The sequence below is a fragment of the Schistocerca serialis genome, chromosome 1, assembly GCF_023864345.2.
Source record: "Schistocerca serialis cubense isolate TAMUIC-IGC-003099 chromosome 1, iqSchSeri2.2, whole genome shotgun sequence".
Classification (NCBI taxonomy): Eukaryota; Metazoa; Arthropoda; class Insecta; order Orthoptera; family Acrididae; genus Schistocerca; species Schistocerca serialis.
The window spans coordinates 1,091,391,702-1,091,411,367 of NC_064638.1; the positions used below are offsets into that span (position 1 = coordinate 1,091,391,702).

Consider the following 19,666-nt stretch of genomic DNA (forward strand, 5'->3'; position numbering starts at 1 on the left):
GAGCCAACGAGGTTCTGGAAAGTACGGACAGGGATGTGAATGTGAAGTCATGGTGACTTAAGTGGGTGCTGATTGGGATTTGGAGCCAAGCTGACTTCAGTGCCGTGGCCAACTGCCCAAGCTTTCTAGACTGAGGATCTATGACGCGATCAGCCCGATCGAGGTGGCTCCGCCGATTCTCAAATGGTTCAAATGGCTCTGAGCACTATGGGACTTAACTGCTGTGGTCATCAGTCCCCTAGAACTTAGAACTAGTTAAACCTAACTAACCTAAGGACATCACATACATCCATGCCCGAGGCAGGATTCGAACCTGCGACCGTAGCGGTCTTGCGGTTCCAGACTGCAGCGCCTTTAACCGCACGGCCACTTCGGCCGGCCGCAGATTCTCGACTGGGCTTATGTCCGGAGAGTATGGTGGCCACGAGGATACGGTAAACTCATTCTGGTGCTCTTCGAACGACGCAAGTACACTGTGAGCTGTGTCAGATGTCGCATTGCCGTGATAGTAGATGCCATCGTACCGAGGAAGAACAAACTGTAAATAGGTGCACATGGTGCCCAAGGGTGGATGCATACTTGTGTTGATCCATTGTGCCTTCCAGAATGACGAGATTACTCAGGGAATGCCGCGAAAACATTCCCCAGAGCACATTGCTTTGTCAGATCTTCGCTTTCAGACGCTTCACGCCAATGGCCATCTGTCCGATGGAGCATAAAAGGGGATTCATCTGAGAAGGCCGCCCGTCGCCACTCAGTGACGTCCCGTTGAGGTTCTGGCGTGCAAATTCCAGCCTTCTTTGTCCGTGAACAGTAGCCAGCTCGGGTGCATGAAAAAGGCGCCTGCTGCAGAGGCTCACAAGCAGTAACGTTCGCTGAACGGTCGTGTAAGAGACGTCTTGGTAGCCGCTTGGGACATCTGGGCGGTCTGTTGTGCACCAGTGCACGTCTATTCGCCCGTACACACCTCCGCAGCCGTCGTTCACCCCTGTCATCTATGGCTCGTGGTGCGCCACTGTTGCCATGGCGCCGGTTTTGGATACCGACGTTCTGCCATGGACAGTATACTTTAACCACGGCGACACGCGAACAGTTTACAAACTTCGCCGTTTCTGAAGAGCTCCCATCGTTGGTCCGTAAGCCAAATGATCATGCCCTTTTGGACGTAACCTAAATCGCCCCATTTCCTTATTACAACAATGACCGCATTGTTTCTATGTCCCCGCGACACGCTGTACATTTCATCCACTGCTAGTGCAGCTACCTGCCCACTGAGAGGCGTTATTGCACGTTGACGCTGAACATAGGCGGTGGTCAGATTAATGTGACTGGGCCGTGTACGTTTCTCGTATATGCATCGAACAGTGCAACATGTGATAAGTAGTCTGCATAGGAGACGACTATTACACTTTACAAGCTATAAGTGTATTTCAAAATGTTCTGCAAATTTAAATGTTTTTTCAGGTTCAGACCGAGGCTGTAAAGATAGTACAATAAGTTACAATACACACATTATCATGCAATAGCTATATAATAAAAACTAGACAACGTGTAAATAATAAACAGATAGTGTAGTATTAGTTCGAAGTTACATTTACATATAGTACATAATGAATCGCGATACTGACAGTGCCACAGTAGTGCCGAAACTAGGAACTCTTTTGGATAACGCGGAGCAGGTCTCCAAAAATATGAATTACTAAAAACGGTGCCGGCCGGGGTGGCCGAGCGGTTCTAGGCGCTACAGTCCGGAACCGCACGACTGCTACGGTCGCAGGTTCCAATCCTGCCTCGGGCATGGATGTGTGTGATGTCCTTAGGTGTTCTCGAAAACACAATAGCAAACAAGCGGCTAAGTTATATTTCTGTTTCTACATAAAATTTCCAATCTGTTTTATACCACAAGGTACAATATGGTAATGCTTAATGGTAAACAGTGGGATAGGGAGAGTACCTATTCATATGAAATGATATTCCAAAACAATGATTTTAGGATGAAGTATGTATTCAAAAAGACTGAGTATAATTTCGCGTGATCTTCACACATAGCAAGGGTCTGAACAATACTATGCTTAAGAAAGTGAACAGCGATTTATAAAGGGTACAACGTTAACAGAGAATTTCTATAAAACCAAATAGCTCAATCAGTTAATATGTTACAGTACGACTCAGGGAAATGAGGTGGTACTTTCCTCAGCTCTGAGAAACTGAACATAGTTAACAAGCCGGCCGAAGTGGTCGTGCGTTTCTTGGCGCTGCAGTCTGGAACCGCGAGACCGCTACGGTCGCAGGTTCGAATCCTGTCTCGGGCATGGATGTGTGTGATGTCCTTAGGTTACTTAGGTTTAAGTAGTTCTAGGGGACTAATGACCTCAGACTTTGAGTGCCATAGTGCTCACAGCCATTTGAACCATAGTTAACAAATTGCCAATCATTATTTCTACAAATTAGGTGCGCAGTGCTGCAGTCTCAGATCAAACTTCTTCTCTCCAAAAAAATAACATTACTCACCACTTATATTCTTTTCACCTTTTAGTATATACCTTATATTTAGTATATACCTTATATTCGCCGGCCACGGTGGTCGAGCGGTTCTAGGCGCTTCAGTCCGGAACCGCGCGACTGCTACGGTCGCAGGTTCGAATCCTGCCCGGGCATGGATGTGTGTAATGTCCTTAGGTTAGTTAGGTTTAAGTAGTTCCAAGTTCTAGAGGACTGATGACCTCAGCTGTGTGAGTCCCATAGTGCTCAGAGCCATTTGAACCATTTTGAACCTTACATTCATCCTTTCTGCCCTTTACAATACACTTTTTTTCATCTAGCAGATACCATCACAAGCCAACACAGCACTAGTAAATACATCCATCACTGCGCAGAGGCAAAGACTGCGCCACGACAAGACCAAAGATTGTTCCACAGTAACGTAACTTGCTCTCTATCTGACGTAAAAATCAAAATGTCGTGTCCACCCTACAACATAAAAGAGAATTTCAGCCGTAATAGGCAAAAGGGCGGCATGGATGCTCAGCTTCATACCCATATTTTACGAAGCTAACTTATTGATCACGAATAAGAGACTTCCGTTTCATATTGTCATATTACAAACACAATTTTATTTGTTGTAATGTACTTATGAAACTGCATTATTTGTATATCGCATTGTCATAGATAATAAGCGTGATCACTGCGGTAGTCGATTATCCCTGATCGTCGTACAAGATGACGCTTCTAAACGAATATGCATTCCAAAACGACATACATCTTTCTCATTGTCGCCTTGAATAAATTGCTACAGTGGTCTGATATTTTTACTGTAGTTGAAAACGTTTGTTGAGTTTAAATAATAGGTTATGTGACCCTCTCTGACTCTGTCCTGTGCAAGCTTCTTCATCTCCCAGTACCTACTGCAGCCTACATCCCCATGAATCTGCTTGGTGTATTCACCTCTTGGTCTCCCTCTACGATTTTTACCCTCCACGCTGCACTCCAATACTAAATTGGTGATCCATTGATTCCTCAGAACATGTCCTACCAACCGATCCCTTCTTCTAGTCAAGTTGTGCCACAAACTTCTCTTCTTCCCAATCTTATTCAATACCTCCTCATTAGTTATGTGATCTACCCATCTAATCTTCAGCATTCTTCTGTAGCACCACATTTCGAAAGCTTCTATTCTCTTCTTGTCTAAACTATTTATCGTCCATTTTCACTTCCATACATGGCTACACTCCATACAAATACTTTCAGAAACGACTTTCTGACACTTAAATCTATACTCGATGTTAGCAAATTCCTCTTCTTCAGAAACGCTTTCCTTGCCATTGCCAGTCTACATTTTATATCCTCTCTACTTCGTCCATCATCAGTAAAGTTATTTTGCTCCCCAAATAGCAAAACTCCTTTACTACTTTAAGCGTCTCATTTCCTAATCTAATTCCCTCAGCATCACCCGACTTAATTCGACTACATTCCATTATCCTCGTTTTGCTTTTGTTGATGATCATCTTATATCTCCCTTCAAGACACTATCCATTCCGTTCAACTGCTCTTCCATGTCCTTTGCTGTCTCTGACAGAATTACAACGTAATCAGCAAACCTCAAAGTTTTTATTTCTTCTCCATGGATTTTAATTCCTGATCCAAATTTTTCTTTTGTTTCCTTTTTCTGCTTGCTCAGTATACAGAATGAATAACATCGACTACAACCGTGTCTCACTCCCTTCTCAATCACTGCTTCCCTTTCATGCCCATCTACTCTTATAACGGCCATCTGGTTTCTGTACAAATTGTAAATAGCCTTTCGCTCCCTGTATTTTACCCCTGCCACCTTCAGAATTTGAAAGAGAGTATTCCAGTCAACATTGTCAAAAGCTTTCTCTAAGTCTACAAATGTTAGAAACGTAGGTTTGCCTTTCCTTAATCTATTTTCTAAGATAAATCGTAGGGTCAGTATTGCCTCACGTGTTCCAACATTTCTACGGAATCCAAACTAATCTTCCCCGAGGTCGGCTTCTACCAGTTTTTCCATTCGTCTGTAAAGAATTCGCGTTAGTATTTTGCAGCAGTGACTTATTAAATTGATAGTTCGGTAATTTTCACATCTGTCAACCCCTGCTTTCTTTGGGATTGGAATTATTATATTCTTCTTGAAGTCTGAGGGTATTTCACCTGTTCATACATCTTGCTCACCAGATGGTAGAGTTTTGTCTGGACTGGCTCTCCCAAGGCTGTCAGTAGTTCTAAGAGAATGTTGTCTACTCCCGGGGCCTTGTTTCGACTCAGGTCTTTCAGTGCTCTGTCAAACTCTTCACGCAGAATCATATCTCCCATTTCATCTTCATCTACATCCTCTACCATTTCCATAATATTGTCCTCAAGTACATTGCCCCTGTATAGACCCTCTATATACTCCTTCCACCTTTCTGCTTTCCCTTCTTTGCTAAGAACTGGGTTTCCATCTGAGCTCTTGATATTCATACAAGTGGTTCTCTTTTCTCCGAAGGTCTCTTTAATTTTCCTGTAGGCAGTGTCTATCTCACCCCCAGTGAGATCAACCTCTACATCCTTACATTTGTCCTCTAGCCATCCCTGCTTAGCCTTTTTGCACTTCCTGTCAATCTCATTTTTGAGACGTTTGTATTCCTTTCTACCTGCTTCACTTACTGCATTTTTATATTTTCTCCTTTCATCAATTAAATTCAATATTTCTTCTGTTACCCAAGGATTTCTACTAGCCCTCGTCTTTTTACCTACTTGATCCTCTGCTGCCTTCACTACTTCATCCCTCAAAGCTACCCATTCTTCTTCTACTGTATTTCTTTCCCCCTAGAACTTGTAGTAATTAAACCTAACTAACCTAAGGATATCACACACATCCATGCCCGAGGCTGGATTCGAACCTGCGACCGTAGCGATCGCGCGGTTCCAGACCGAAGCGCCTAGAACCGCTCGGCCACTTCGGCCGGCCCCTACTGACAATTCCTGATATTTGCCCGCCCGTCATACAAGACGGGCCAAATATTCCGAATGCAAATACATTTTTGGACACATGGCAATTTGTATACAAGGAGGTATCATAAATTCATGATTATTGTTTCACGTCGTTCGTTTCATTTTTAAAGATATTTTCTCTTCATTCCCGCAGCTACCGTTATCCCAACGACTACAGTAATTCCATATACTGTCGTTATTTAAAGCTATAAAAGTATGAAAGTTTCGCACGGCTCCGCTGATAAATTAAGCGCCGGACAGACAGAAAATGACAAAGAAACAACACCACGTGGAGATTGGCGTGAGACGAGGGAGGTTGGTGTACAGAGCGATAAAAACAACTTTCTCTTAATCAGTGTATTCGCCGTTTCGCAGTAATTATGCTCTTCACATTGTTTTACATTTCCTCCCTGAGCTAGTCGGTTCGGCAGACAATTTCAACTGAGATGTTATTACTGTAATAGCAGAGAGAGAGTTAATTCCACGTTATTAAATGCCCATCAAAAGATGCCATAGTTTACCTGCCCGGTTAGTGGAGCGCTTGGGAGCGCAGCTTCCGGGTTGCGGGGAGGCTAGCAAAAGCAAGCCCCGGATTGAATCCGCCTCTCTGATTAACGAGGGCGGCTGACGAGCTGACTAGTCTGGATGTGGTGTTTAGGCTGTTTCCAACATTCATTTAGTAAATACCGGGCTGGTACCTACTTCCTGCCTCAGAGGCTCGCTACGCAAACATTTAGAAGACGTTCTCACGCTTGACCATAGACTTACTCTAAACGCAGACATATAGGGTGTGTAGGTTCCGTCCCAGGGGGGATGGTGACATGAGGAGGAGAGGCATCTGGCCGCCAACTAACACCGCCTCATCTCAAATAACGATACTGACTCCGTAGAAGAAACGGGGAAAAGCCAAAAGAAGAAGAAGAAGAAGAAGAAGAAAAAAGATGCTATAGTTTGTTCGGCTCCCAGAAATCAAGAAGAAAGATGTCGCAGATTACTTATGCAACGAGGTAAATCTCTCCAAACGTGGTCTTCTATCTGCAAACAGCAACCGTGAAACCTTTCATGCTTGCAAAAGAAATCACGAAGCGTATTCGAAAGGTAAGGATCATTTGTTTATATTTAAGTGGTGGCAGTTCAGGATAGATTTGCACGAATGCAGTGCTATATATCGATTGTTTACGAAGCCACATAAATCACTATTTTGATTTAGCAGTCTTTTGACAGAAGGCGAAAGAAAACAAAAGTGACCTGAAAACTCGTTGCTTCCGCCAGCCACGAAGTGTGAGCTGTAATTAAAATTTTGTATGCAAAAGGATCTGCAGCTGCTTTGATGGTTCAGGATTAAAATTGTGGAGCAGCCAGGATTGTTCAGGATTTGTGTCTAGTTTATGGGCCGACAGTAATGAGTGAAGGAGACGTGAGACAATGATGTCGCGACTTTAATGTCAGAAGTGCCAGACCCAGTATCCAGACAGATGAAATCGTGCAGTTCTGATCTTATCCGTAATTGTTAGTTGGCGTGACAGCCGGGGAATTCCCTCATGTTGGACGTATCACTATTTACACCACTGTCAAGGAAAAGCTCGGATACCACAAATTGTGGGTACCAAAGATGTTTGCCGTCCAAATGAAAAAGTAAACAGTGTCATGTAGACGAATGTTTTTGGTTCGCTATCGACGACATAGAGACGATTCGTTTTCCCACGTTGTTACGGCCGACGAGACTTGGATATCCTACACCAGTCTACATCTACATCTACATCTACATCCATACTCCGCAAGCCACCTGACGGTGTGTCGTGGAGGGTACCCTGAGTACCTCTATCGCTTCTCCCTTCTATTCCAGTCTCGTATTGTTCGTGGAAAGAAAGATTGTCGGTATGCCTCTGTGTGGGCTTTAATCTCTCTGATTTTACCCTCATGGTGTCTTCACGAGATAAACGTAGGCGGGAGCAATATACTGCTTGACTCCTTGGTGAAGGTATGTTCTCGAAACTTCAACAAAAGCCGGTACCGAGCGTCTCTCTTGCAGAGCCTTCCACTGGAGTTTATCTGTCATCTCCGTAACGCTTTCGCGATTGCTAAATGATCCTGTAATGAAGCGCGCTGCTCTCCGTTGGATCTTCTCTATCTCTTCTATCAACCCTATCTGGTACGGATCCCACACCGGTGAGCAGTATTCAAGCAGTGGGCGAACAAATGTATTGTAACCTACTCCCTTTGTTTTCGGACTGCATTTCCTTAGGATTCTTCCAATGAATCTCAGTCTGGCATCTGCTTTACCGACAATTGATTTTATATGATCATTCCATTTTAAATCACTCCTAGTGCCTATAACAACAACAGTCAATCCAATGACGCCATTCAACTTAGTGAGAAAAATTCAGCTCCTTACTCGAGTGGTAAAATGACAATTACCGTTATATGGTTGATTTTGTGGCACGTTGTACAACAACTGCAGCTGGCGTCTGCTAGTAAATGTTCACCATCTAAAATCAATCGAAAGCTGACTATCGTATGGAATAATCCTTCTCCATAAAAACGCACGTCCTCACACTGCTGACGTACCGAGGATGAGATTTAGCATTTCCATTGTAAACTTTGCCGGCCGAAGTGGCCGTGCGGTTAAAGGCGCTGCAGTCTGGAACCGCAAGACCGCTACGGTCGCAGGTTCGAATCCTGCCTCGGGCATGGATGTTTGTTATGTCCTTAGGTTAGTTAGGTTTAACTAGTTCTAAGTTCTAGGGGACTAATGACCTCAGCAGTTGAGTCCCATAGTGCTCAGAGCCATTTGAGCCATTGTAAACTTTCCGGCCATTCACCCTACAGTCCAGATCTCGCACCCAGTGACTGTTACCTCTTCCTGTACTTGAAACAATGGCTTGATACTCAACGGTTCGTAGGTGACGACGAACTCAAGACAGCCAGTGTACTTTTTTCAGTTTCCAGGTGGAGAACTTCTGTGAAGAGGAGTGGAGAAGATATTGTAACGTTACGAAAAGAATAGAACTGAACGGCGATTGCGCGGAGAAGTGGAACTGCTTTGTAGGGGACTAAAACTGCCAATAAAAGCTTCTTGTGTCACATATATGTATATAAAACACAACGGCACGTGCCTTTCGAATACGTTTCCTGTGTAGCATAAAATACACTATAGATCAAAAGTATCTGGACGCATATTAGCGGACCTCAGTATGGACTGAACTTTATGAACACTTGAACTCTAGTGGGGACAGATTCAATGAGGTGTCTGAATGTTTATGAATGAATGAATGGCAGCCCATTCTTCCTCAAGAGCCGAAGGTTCTTTGGGCAATTTCAGAAATATTATTGTCCACAAACCATTGCCTCCTACTGAACGACAAAGTGCACTGTCATGCAAATACAAACAATAATCAGCAGAGAAGTGTTTGTGTGCTGTACGCAGTAAAATGTGTCCATATTCTTTCGCACTTAGTGATTTCATAAGCGCAATAAGGGAGTCACAACCCAAATACGAAAAACACTCCTATACCATCACACCACCTATTCCGTGCTTCTCCGTTGGCACTACACATGATGGCAGGTAACGATGTCAGAGATTCGCCAAACCCAAACCATGCCATCGGAAGGCCACAACGTATAGCTTGATTCATCACCGCAAATCCCTCATATGTAGTCATCCACCGCACAGTGGCGTTGTCCTTTACACCATCTCAAGCGTCGGTTAGCGCTGACGACAGAATGTGTGGCTTAAAGGAGCTGCTCACCATTGTGCCACATTCGTTTTAGTTCCCTACGCCTGGTCATTGTGCTGGCTGGAATGTTGATAGCATTGTGGAGTCACGAGTGACTTCTTCCGCTGATTTCATGCAATTTTTTTTACACCCACCCTCTGCAGTGCTCGACGGTCCCTGCCCCCCCCCCCCCCCCCCCCCAATACATGAGGTCTACCTGGTCTCGGTGTAGGTGTGGTTGTTCCTTCGCGTTTCCACTTCGCAATTACTTCACCAACAGTCGACTTGGGCAGCTTTAGAAATGTTGAAATGTCCTTGATGGATGTATCACTCAGGTGACATCCAATGACTACTCCGCAAGTCCGAGGCCACTGAGCTCTCCCGACCGACTAGCTCTGCTCTTACTGTTTCTCTACTGACAACTATACTCCCTACCTTCATTTTCAGTGGCAGGTCCGCCTTTCATGACATCTGTTGGTCAGTTCCGCATTGGCCGGCAGAAGTGGCCGTGCGGTTCTAGGCGCTACAGGTTCGAATCCTGCCTCGAGCGTGGATGTGTTTGATGTCCTTAGGTTACTTAGGTTTAAGTAGTTCTAAGTTCTAGGGGACTGATGACCTCAGAAGTTAAGTCCCATAGTGCTCAGAGCCATTTTTCAGTTCCGCATTACATAGTGGTGTCCGGATACTTTTGATTAGATAGCGCACAACGGTCTTTACTTTCCGAAAACGCCTCGTACGTACCGTAAGATATTTATTGCTCACGTGTCACCTTTCTGCTCAACATAAAATTCGTGATGGCTCATTGTTCTTGTTTCAACTCGTGCAATATTCGTTCGCACCGGAGTGAGGAAGTCGGGCGCATAGTGAACAGCGCAGTGCCAGGACTTAGTCATCCTTCCGGCAGAGAATGGACGACTGTGAAGGAAGGCTGCCGGCAGGAACAGGAAAACTGCTTTGTAACCAGTGGCTGTAACACGAAGGACATCTCCACAGCGAAGCCACGCAACGGTTCACAGGGCTCACCGCGGTACTCCGGGTGCCCCGCAACAAACGCTCCTCCTGGGGAAGCCACCACGGCCAGCAACTAACGTTGCAACTCTTATAGCGGTTGTTGGAAAACGAAAGAAATTGTATTAGTTTCATAAAGTTCGAATCATGCACACCTTGAGTGTACGTACGTAACAATTATGGTCTTACGAATCAAATTAATATTTCAACAATTTCGAATGACTCTGAAGACCAGTTTTCCTCATTATTCAGTGAATCAAAATAGTTATTCAGCTGGCCCACACAGATCGCCGGTTCTGTTTGTATGCAAAACGTGTTTTATTATGTAGTCTGCAACGGGTTGATATGAGGATAAAAGCGCTCAAAAATATACAAAAACGAAAATTACTAAAAACGTCAAATTAAAATTACATAGAAAGTGGTTCATGCAGATATGCAAAATATGGCATTTTAACGATAGATTATAAATTTGGACTTGGATTTATCCATGGCAAAGTATCTCGTAATGTATCAATGGATCTGACCAATGATTTAATGAATTAATATTAATTAGAACATTGTCATTTGTATGAAACAAATTACCTGTGTCATAATACTTCGACCTTTTACATCGGCTGTGACACTTTAGTTAGCCTACTTCGGAATGATTTTCATAGAAACTGTCGGAAAGCAAAGTGAGCAATACTATCATTCCTATCATTCAGGCTCCGCAGGATTAGTTCACGAAAGCTAACCTTCGCCTCCCCCCCCCCCCCCTCCTAGCCACTCGAAAAAAATCTATTACATCATCTGGAATAAGAGGTGGTTCCGACTTCCAGTACGAGTTAATAATGCTACAGATAATTTCTAAAAGAGAAATCAAATATGAAAACCTGAATCATTCGAAGTAAGCTTGTAAAGTAAATACATATAACTAAAATATCGATATAAAAAGAGACGGGTAATTTCAAAAAAATTTATGTAATATCTGTAATGTCTGTTATGTTACATCAAAGCTAACTCCGCGGCGTTTATCATGTTCATGTTCACTGGTGCTTGCTGTGCTTCATCGTACTTGACACAAGCGTAACGCTGCCTCCTCTTTAGTTGGTGGAATGTACAACATGTTAACATTGGATTGACGGTCGCCTTTAATAAAAGTTATGAGCTGGACCTGCTAGTCAGCTCCAACTCGACTTCACTGAAACTGAGCGGGATTTCTGGTCGTTTTAACTACGTAAATTACTTTCGACAGCAACTTTGCTTTAAACCGTGTATTTTCTTCCATAAACTTACCCAATTACAGTTCGCAACCATATAACAATAACTTTTAGTTTCGACTTTCACCCAAAATCAACCACAGTCTTTCGTGTCTTTACTACCACTGACATTCTTCGGGAGGTGTGGTTGCATAACCTATGGCGGCCCCTCCAGAGCACCTTCAACTTGTGCCAGTGTGGAACAGTGCTCTCCACCAGCAAGATCAGCAAGTGTAAAAGCCCGCTCGTCGCTCAGGCTGCACATCCAGGCAACGCCTTATCTTACTTGAGCCTGTACAAAGAGACACATCTCGTCGGTGAATTATTTTTACAACGTTCATCTAAGCTATATATAGTGTTTTTGTATTTCGTTCACACGGCTATATCCTCCATACTTTGAAAGCCTAACGGTGTGCCATGGCCTTTCCCATGGAAATGTTGTGGGACACCACAAATTGTACGCTTCCTTCTGAAGCAATCGATTAGTAACAGATCGATTCGTCGCAGTCGATGTCTGACTTACGAAAACAGCGGAGAATTCAATAGAATTATATCACCGACTCGTAACAGGCTGCACTTTTAGGTTGCTCTACAACTTGTATCTGAAATAGAGGAATGGAAAGGAAAGGGAAAGAGTGGTTGGTTGGTTGGTTGATTTGGGAGAGGGGATCGAAACAGCTCATCAGTGGTGGCAGAACGACGTCCATTCTTGGTTCTCCGGGAATAGAAAAAAATCTCAGGGGACCATATCTGGCGAATACTGTGACTTAGGTAACATACCGGTTTTGTTTTTTGCCAAAAAACAACGAACAAGCATTGAGGTGTGAGCGATAGCGTATTCGTGGTGCACTTTGCATGAGTGGTTTTGCCACAATTCTGGTAATTTTCTTCAGATTGCTTCAAGCAGACGTTGCGTGACTTGCAGGTAATATTCCTTATTGATCGTACGATCATAAAGCAGGAACTCGTGACGTACTATCCCATTGTAACCGAAGAAAACAGAATTATTGAGTCAGCTGCTGTGGCAATTAGCACCGACTGAAACAAGGAAGGAGATAAGTTGCGATGGCCGGTGATAGGAATCCAAAGTGATCTGTACATCACACCACTTGCAGGTTAATACAACACTTTGTTTCTAAAAAGGAAAGAAACAGAAGTTGACTTCTCGTCATGGGGTGACTTCCTGTGCCTCCCACATGTCATTAATTCTACACTCTATTACTGCTCGCAAAACGCAGGCTAAGTATCGTCTTCCTATTACAAAGCACTGATGCTCTCGAAGTGTGCGACCGAACTGCCCCGACCAGCGGTGGTCGGCTGGTTAAGTCGGCGTCGACGGGTACTTCCCCCGCTCTTTCCATCGGCGAGCGAGTCAGCGCCTTCTTGATGCCGTTTCGCGGCGCTGCGCTGGTCGGTATGCAGTCGATGCTTTAGTACTGCACAAGAAGAACCCTCATATGTGATCGAACTTGCCGATTTTCATTCGGTCTTGGCTCTTCAGGCAGTTCCCATTGGGACGTCTGGGCCTTGGTTTCGACATCATAGCCGTATACCCATGATTCGTTACCTGTTATGACCTTCGTTAGAAGTTCTGGATCGTTGTCGACGTCACTCAGCAATTTATGCGCGATGTCTGCCTGATGTCGTTTTTGGTAGAAATTCAACAACTTCGGAACAAACGTCGCATGTCTGGAAACTGATTGCACCTCGCACACAGCCTGAAAATGGCACACTGAAGTTTGTGAGCCTACTCGATATTCCTTCGGAACACTGAATTATTCGGTAAGTAACCAGTGGAGACAACCCTGAACAACCTCTGAAAATGCGTGTGTGCTGTTGATGTGCGCCGATGCAGCAAAACGCCGGCAGAAGGTCGTGGAAATGCCAGAAGGAAGAGGCGGCGGGCGCTGAGAAGTGTGCCGTACGCTCGCACCCATCCACAAACACACGTGCAGGGCAGGAGGCGTCACCCCTGGCTGCTCGCGAAGAAAGGCCGGAAGCGGCCGCGGCAGGACCCACTCTGACCTGAGTCAGCCGGGGCGCTGCGCCGCGCCGCGCTGCACGGTCTGCGCTGCAGCTGCCCCGGTTACGAGGCGAGCGCTTTGTCCGACAGAACGGCGGCTGCTGTGAATATCGTAACTATAGTCCGATTAAAATTTCTCGATAGTTGACGTCTGTCACTACAGTGTTTTCACATCCGCTGCCAGCTACATCTCGGTTGTGGGCGACACACAAACGCGGCGGGTCACTTCACAAATGCTCTTAATGTGTAACGAGGAGCAATGTTGGAAGTGACGGCCACGAGACACGTCGGAAATGCGAAATGCTCTGTCGGCAGCTTATTTTAAGTGATCAATGACTGAACTGCGGCAGACGACGCGTTTCGTACCACTGAATTTCGCTCGTGTCCTAAGCTAACCACAACCTCGTGATGTGCGATGTATACGAGAAAACGGCGGTCAGCAATCTGCGGCAGAACTAAAATCACTATCGCTTTGTTGACGGACAGGCTGTACGAGCTGCCGCGTTACCAGCCGATGACCTTTCAGCGATGGCATTTGGTTGCAGATTATAGGAGAGACAGGCAGCTTCCAAACAAAAAAGGAACAATAGGAAGAAAAATAAGAGCAGCTAAAAAGTCAGTAAGATGATGAAAATGACGCTGCAAAGAATCAGAAATAAAAAATACAGTTACATGAGTTAATTGATTAAAAATAATAATCACATTCTTTTGATTAGATTTACAAATTTTTAAAAAAATTTAGCAATATTTGACGGTTTTCGAACCTACGATCTTTAAAATGTGATGCTTGTACGCTAACCATTCACTATGTCACCACCCGAAGTTCACTAGTTGTAACTCTGGTGATCCAGTCGCAACGATGAATTGCAGCCTTAAAAAATCCGCCTTCACTCAATGTAGTGAGAAGCTTATTTAATGTGAATCAGTCTCTATTACTATATATTGTAACTGTATATGTGACGTTGAATCTCGTCTTGTACGGAAGTATCCAGTAATGTTTGGTTAGTGCTGCGTATGAGAAGTGTATATTTCATTAGCATCGTTTTTTTTGTTTATTTGTTTACAACATGCTCAATTGCGGTATGTGTGTGTTGTATTATGACGATGGTGGTGATGACGATGATAGAAAGGAGAGGGTGAAACCGGTGCCGGAACATAACCTCATCGCGAATAGCACCAAGGGAGCCGCGAAGCTTAACGTCTCCGTGTGACGTGTGTGTGTGGTCTTGCTTTTGGTGTGGTTATCATGTGTGATGAAATACGAAATAAAAGTGCCAGATCCACGATCCGGGATTCAAATACATCAAGAAAGAAAGCTTGACAAGGAATTGGGAGTGAACTAAGCAGTTGTGTCAGTTTGACAGCGACGAACGGGTCGCGAGTGACATTGAGCACTCTGGTTGGAGACAACCAGCTCCAACGCGTGATGTGTCAACTATCAAATAATTTTAATCGGGCTATAGCTATCTACATCTACATTATACTCTGCAATGGTGTGTGGCGGAGGTTACTTTTTGTACCACTAACTGAGCCCTCCAACCGTGTCCATTCGCGAATAGCGCGTGGGAAGAATGATTGTCGATAGGCCTCTGTATTGGCCCTAATTTCTCGTATTTTCTCCTCATGGTCATTACGCGAGACGTATGTCGTGGGGGCAGTAATATGTTGTCCGACTGTTCCCGGAAAGAGCTCTCTTGGAATTTCATTAGTAAATCTCTCCGTGATGCACAACGCCTCTCTTGCAACATCTGCCAATGGAGTTTGCTGAGAACCTCCGTAACGCTCTCGTGACTAGACGTATCGCTGTTCGTTTGATGTTCTCTGTCTCTTCTATCAATCCCATCTGGTGGGGATCCGAAATAGATGAACAGTACTCAAGAACAGATCGAACAAGCGCGTTATAAGCCACTTACATCGTGGATGAGTTACATTTCCTTAAGAAATTGAAGAAATGTATGATGAAATAAAAGAAATTATTCAGATTGTGAAGGGAGACGAAAATTTAATAGTCATGGGTGACTGGAATTCGACAGTAGGAAAAGGAAGAGAAGGAAATGTAGTAGGTGAATATGGATTGGGGCTAAGAAATGAAAGAGAAAGCCGCCTGGTAGAATTTTGCGCAGAGCACAACTTAATCATAGCTAACACTTGGTTCAAGAATCATAAAAGGAGGTTGTATACATGGAAGAAGCCTGGAGATACTGACAGGTTTCAGAGAGATTATATAATGGTAAGACAGAGATTTAGGAACCAGGTTTTAAATTGTAAGACATTTCCAGGGGCAGATGTGGACTCTGACCACAATCTATTGGTTATGAACTGTAGATTAAAACTGAAGAAACTGCAAAAAGGTGGGAATTTGGGGAGATTGGACCTGGATAAACTGAAAGAACCAGAGGTTGTACAGAGTTTCAGGGAGAGCGTAAGGGAACAATCGACAGGAATGGGGGAAAGAAATACAGAAGAAGAAGAATGGGTAGCTTTGAGGGATGAAGTGGTGAAGGCAGCAGAGGATCAAGTAGGTAAAAAGACGAGGGCTAGTAGAAATCCTTGGGTGACAGAAGAAATACTGAATTTAACTGATGAAAGGAGAAAATATAGAAATGCAATAAATGAAGCAGGCAAAAAGGAATACAAACGTCTCAAAAATGAGATCGGCAGGAAGTGCAAAATGGCTAAGCAGGGATGGCTAGACGACAAATGTAAGGATGTAGAGGCTTACCTCACTAGGGGTAAGACAGATACTGCCTACAGGAAAATTAAAGAGACCTTCGGAGAAAAGAGAACCACTTGTATGAATATCAAGGGCTCAGATGGAAACCCAGTTTTAAGCAAAGAAGGGAAAGCAGAAAGGTGGAAGGAGTAGATAGAGGGACTATACAAGGGCGATGTTCTTGAGGACAATATTATGGAAATGGAAGAGGATGTAGATGAAGATGAAATGGGAGATATGATACTGCGTGAAGAGTTTGATAGAGCACTGAAAGATCTAAGTCGAAACAAGGCCCCGGGAGTAGACAACATTCCGTTAGAACTACTGACAGCCTTGGGAGAGACAGTCCTGACAAAACTCTACCTCCTGGTGAGCAAGATGTATGAGACAGGCGAAATACCCTTAGACTTCAAGAAGAATATAATAATTCCAATCCCAAAGAAAGCGGATGCTGACAGACGTGAAAATTGCCAAACTATCAGTTTAATAAGTCACAGCTGCAAAATACTAACGCGAATTGTTTACAGACGAATGGAAAAACTGGTAGAAGACGACCTCGGAGAAGATCGGTTTGGATTCCGTAGAAATATGGGAACACGTGAGGCAACAATAGAGGTCTATAATTGTGTGTGCATCTGTCCCACAGCCCTTCTATTAACGGAATGACCTACGCTACCTAGCGGCTGGAACGCTAGGTACCCTTCGTTGCTCAAGCGACGTTTTTAGGACCTCACCGCATTACAAATACCGTACTGTAATATCGAATCGTTTTTATGCATACTTGCACACGTGTCCTTCACTCTCTTGGTTGGTGATTGGCTGACGTGGCACCACCAAGATGTTTTTGTTCCCTACACTTTCTTCCGTTACCCCATCGATATTAAACCTACGTGTTCAACAATTTCTCTCCGGGGCAATAGCGATAATCCGAAGGTCGTAGAAGAGCAACCGCTCCAGCAGTGCCGCATCGGTAGCTCTGCTCGAAGACCAGCTGTAGGAAACTGCGCCATGCGGTAACAGAAGAGGCCGAACACCAGCGAGCTGCGCCTGCTAACCCCAGCCTTAATGCTGCGCCGGCCGGTGTGCCCGTGCGGTTCTAGGCGCTTCAGTCTGGAACCGCGTGACCGCTACGGTCGCAGGTTCGAATCCTGCCTCGGGCATAGATGTGTGTGATGTCCTTAGGTTAGTTAGGTTTAAGTAGTTCTAAGTTCTAGGGGACTGATGACCACAGATGTTAAGTCCCATAGTGCTCAGAGCCATTTGAACCATTTTGAACTTAATGCTGCGCCATATCACCACTCAACAACGGCGCAGCGGAAGGGCTCACAGCAACGCACTGCGCTGCCGCACAGGAGCGGTCTTACTGTGACGAACATTGGCTCTGACAAGGTATCGAGATGCGTGATATCAACAGTAACGGAATTTGCCGTTGGGTGATCAGTCGCAGATAGCAAGAAATCCGTTACTGCTCCTACTACCTGTACAAACTGTTGCAGAGGATTTTTTTTTCCTTGCGCTCGCCTTGGCACTTTTTATCATCTGCCCTTAAAACCCGCTACCTTTCGTTCGATTTTTGTCCATTTTCTGTTTCCTCGATCCGTCCATATTTGTGGGTAACCGTACGCAGACGTACGGATAACATCATGGCCGCAAATCCTGTGAACTCCTCGATTTGCAACTAACCACGTCGGAGGCGACAACAGATCGGTTGTGATGGTCATCACGTCGGTGTCAGCGTGGAGGCACTGCACCCTTTTTTAAAGTGAAAACAGAAACCTAATATTTATGAAATATTCTTCTTTCTTTCTTGTATAAATCTTGTAGTGCCATCCAGATAAAAGTAGTGTTTCACCCACAGAGTACTTAAGGTTTTGCAACTGTTTTATAACGTCTTAATTCAACATCTGAGAAAAACAATTGTTTCTGTGCATATTTCTCACTGTCATGTACGCTCTTTTCATTTTTTCCGCTCTGAGTTTGTTTCTTTTTCACTTTTTATGTTCGTATTTTCCCTCAGATATTTAAAGTTGTCAGTTTTCTTGAAGTTGGTTTTTAAAATTCTTGGTGTGTTACTTTCGTTGATCATGTATTCTGTCTTTTCAAACGATATTTGCGGACCAGCCTTTTCGGCTGTTTCGTTCAGATGTTCTAGTTTTTCTTTGCATTCTGTAAGGTTACACGTATTATTATGAGATCGTCTGCAAAGGCCTAACAATTTACTGCTTCTTTCGGTCTATCCAGCTTTATGAAGTTATTAACGTCTTTTCTTCCTGCATTTTCCATTCTCCTATAACTTTTTCCAGCACACAGTTGAATAACAGTACCGCCAAACCGTCTTCTCATCTAATTCCTGATACAGTTTGAAAGGGACGAGGAGTTGGTTCAAAAATTTAACTTTAGATACTGTATTTAGCAAGTTGTTTATTTGCTTGCAGAGTTTTCCTGTCTACTTCAAAGTCTTTCAGGGTGTGAGGAGGGAGTCTCTGTCTATGGAATCATACGCATTTTTAAGATAAGCAAATATTAGGTCAATCCTTTTACTTGATGTTGTGCTATACCTGTTTTTTTGTTCAACGTTTGGAATTTGCTCTAGACACGATCTGCTACTTATAAATCCAGCTTGATAATTTCTTTATCTGTCTGATGGTTTAGTATGTTCAGAAGAACTTTCGATAAGATTTTGTCTTCTAAAGGCAGTTTATTATTACTGTTGATATCCGTTTTGTCCCCTTTCATGTTTAGTGGGTGAAGTGACGCAATCTTCCAGTTTTCTTGAATTAGTGCAATGTCCAATCCCTCGTCAAGTTTTTCATTCATAACTGTAACACCTACATTTCCACTGAGTTCTAGAATTTCGGCTGCGAGGCCATCTTCACTTTTTTACATTGTTACATATAACAGCTAACTTTTAAAGAGTAAAGTAGGATGAAAACTAAGAGTTTAAAAGGTGGCAAGGAATCCTAGCACTTATAAGCAACGTTTAACATATGATAATTTTCAGCTGATTGCATGAGGTCTCGCTGACGTGAATGAGCTTGAGGCCAGATCGCCTGGAGAGAATATTCTATACAGATAAAGGCTGCCTGAACTACCTGCTGTCAACAATAAGTCGGACACGGTTCTTGAATCTACAGCAAACCACGTGAAGTTGAGTAAGGGAAGGCAGTAGGAGAACTACTCCTCACTAAAAAAGAAACTGACTTCTCGAAGATAGGCGGAAACGAATGAAAGGAGCAGCATTCCTCATTATTTATACTTCACATAGCTGTAGCGTGCAGACCATTGTTCAGTCTTAGCGCTAAAGAAAACACTGATAACTGTGAGTGCACAGTTTGATGGTTCAAATGGCTCTAAGCACCTTGGGACTTAACATCTGAGGTCATCAGTCCCCTAGACTTAGAACTACTTAAACCTAACTAACCTAAGGACATCACACACATCCATGCCCGAGGCAGGAATCCAACCTGCGACCGTAGCA

General features: G+C 44.0%; 1 protein-coding gene across 1 annotated transcript in view; it reads right to left on the reverse strand.

The window, feature by feature from the left end:
- LOC126416087 (uncharacterized) overlaps window positions 1-19,666 on the reverse strand; it is a 691,436-nt gene that overhangs the window by 637,200 nt on the left and 34,570 nt on the right. The window lies entirely within an intron of this gene.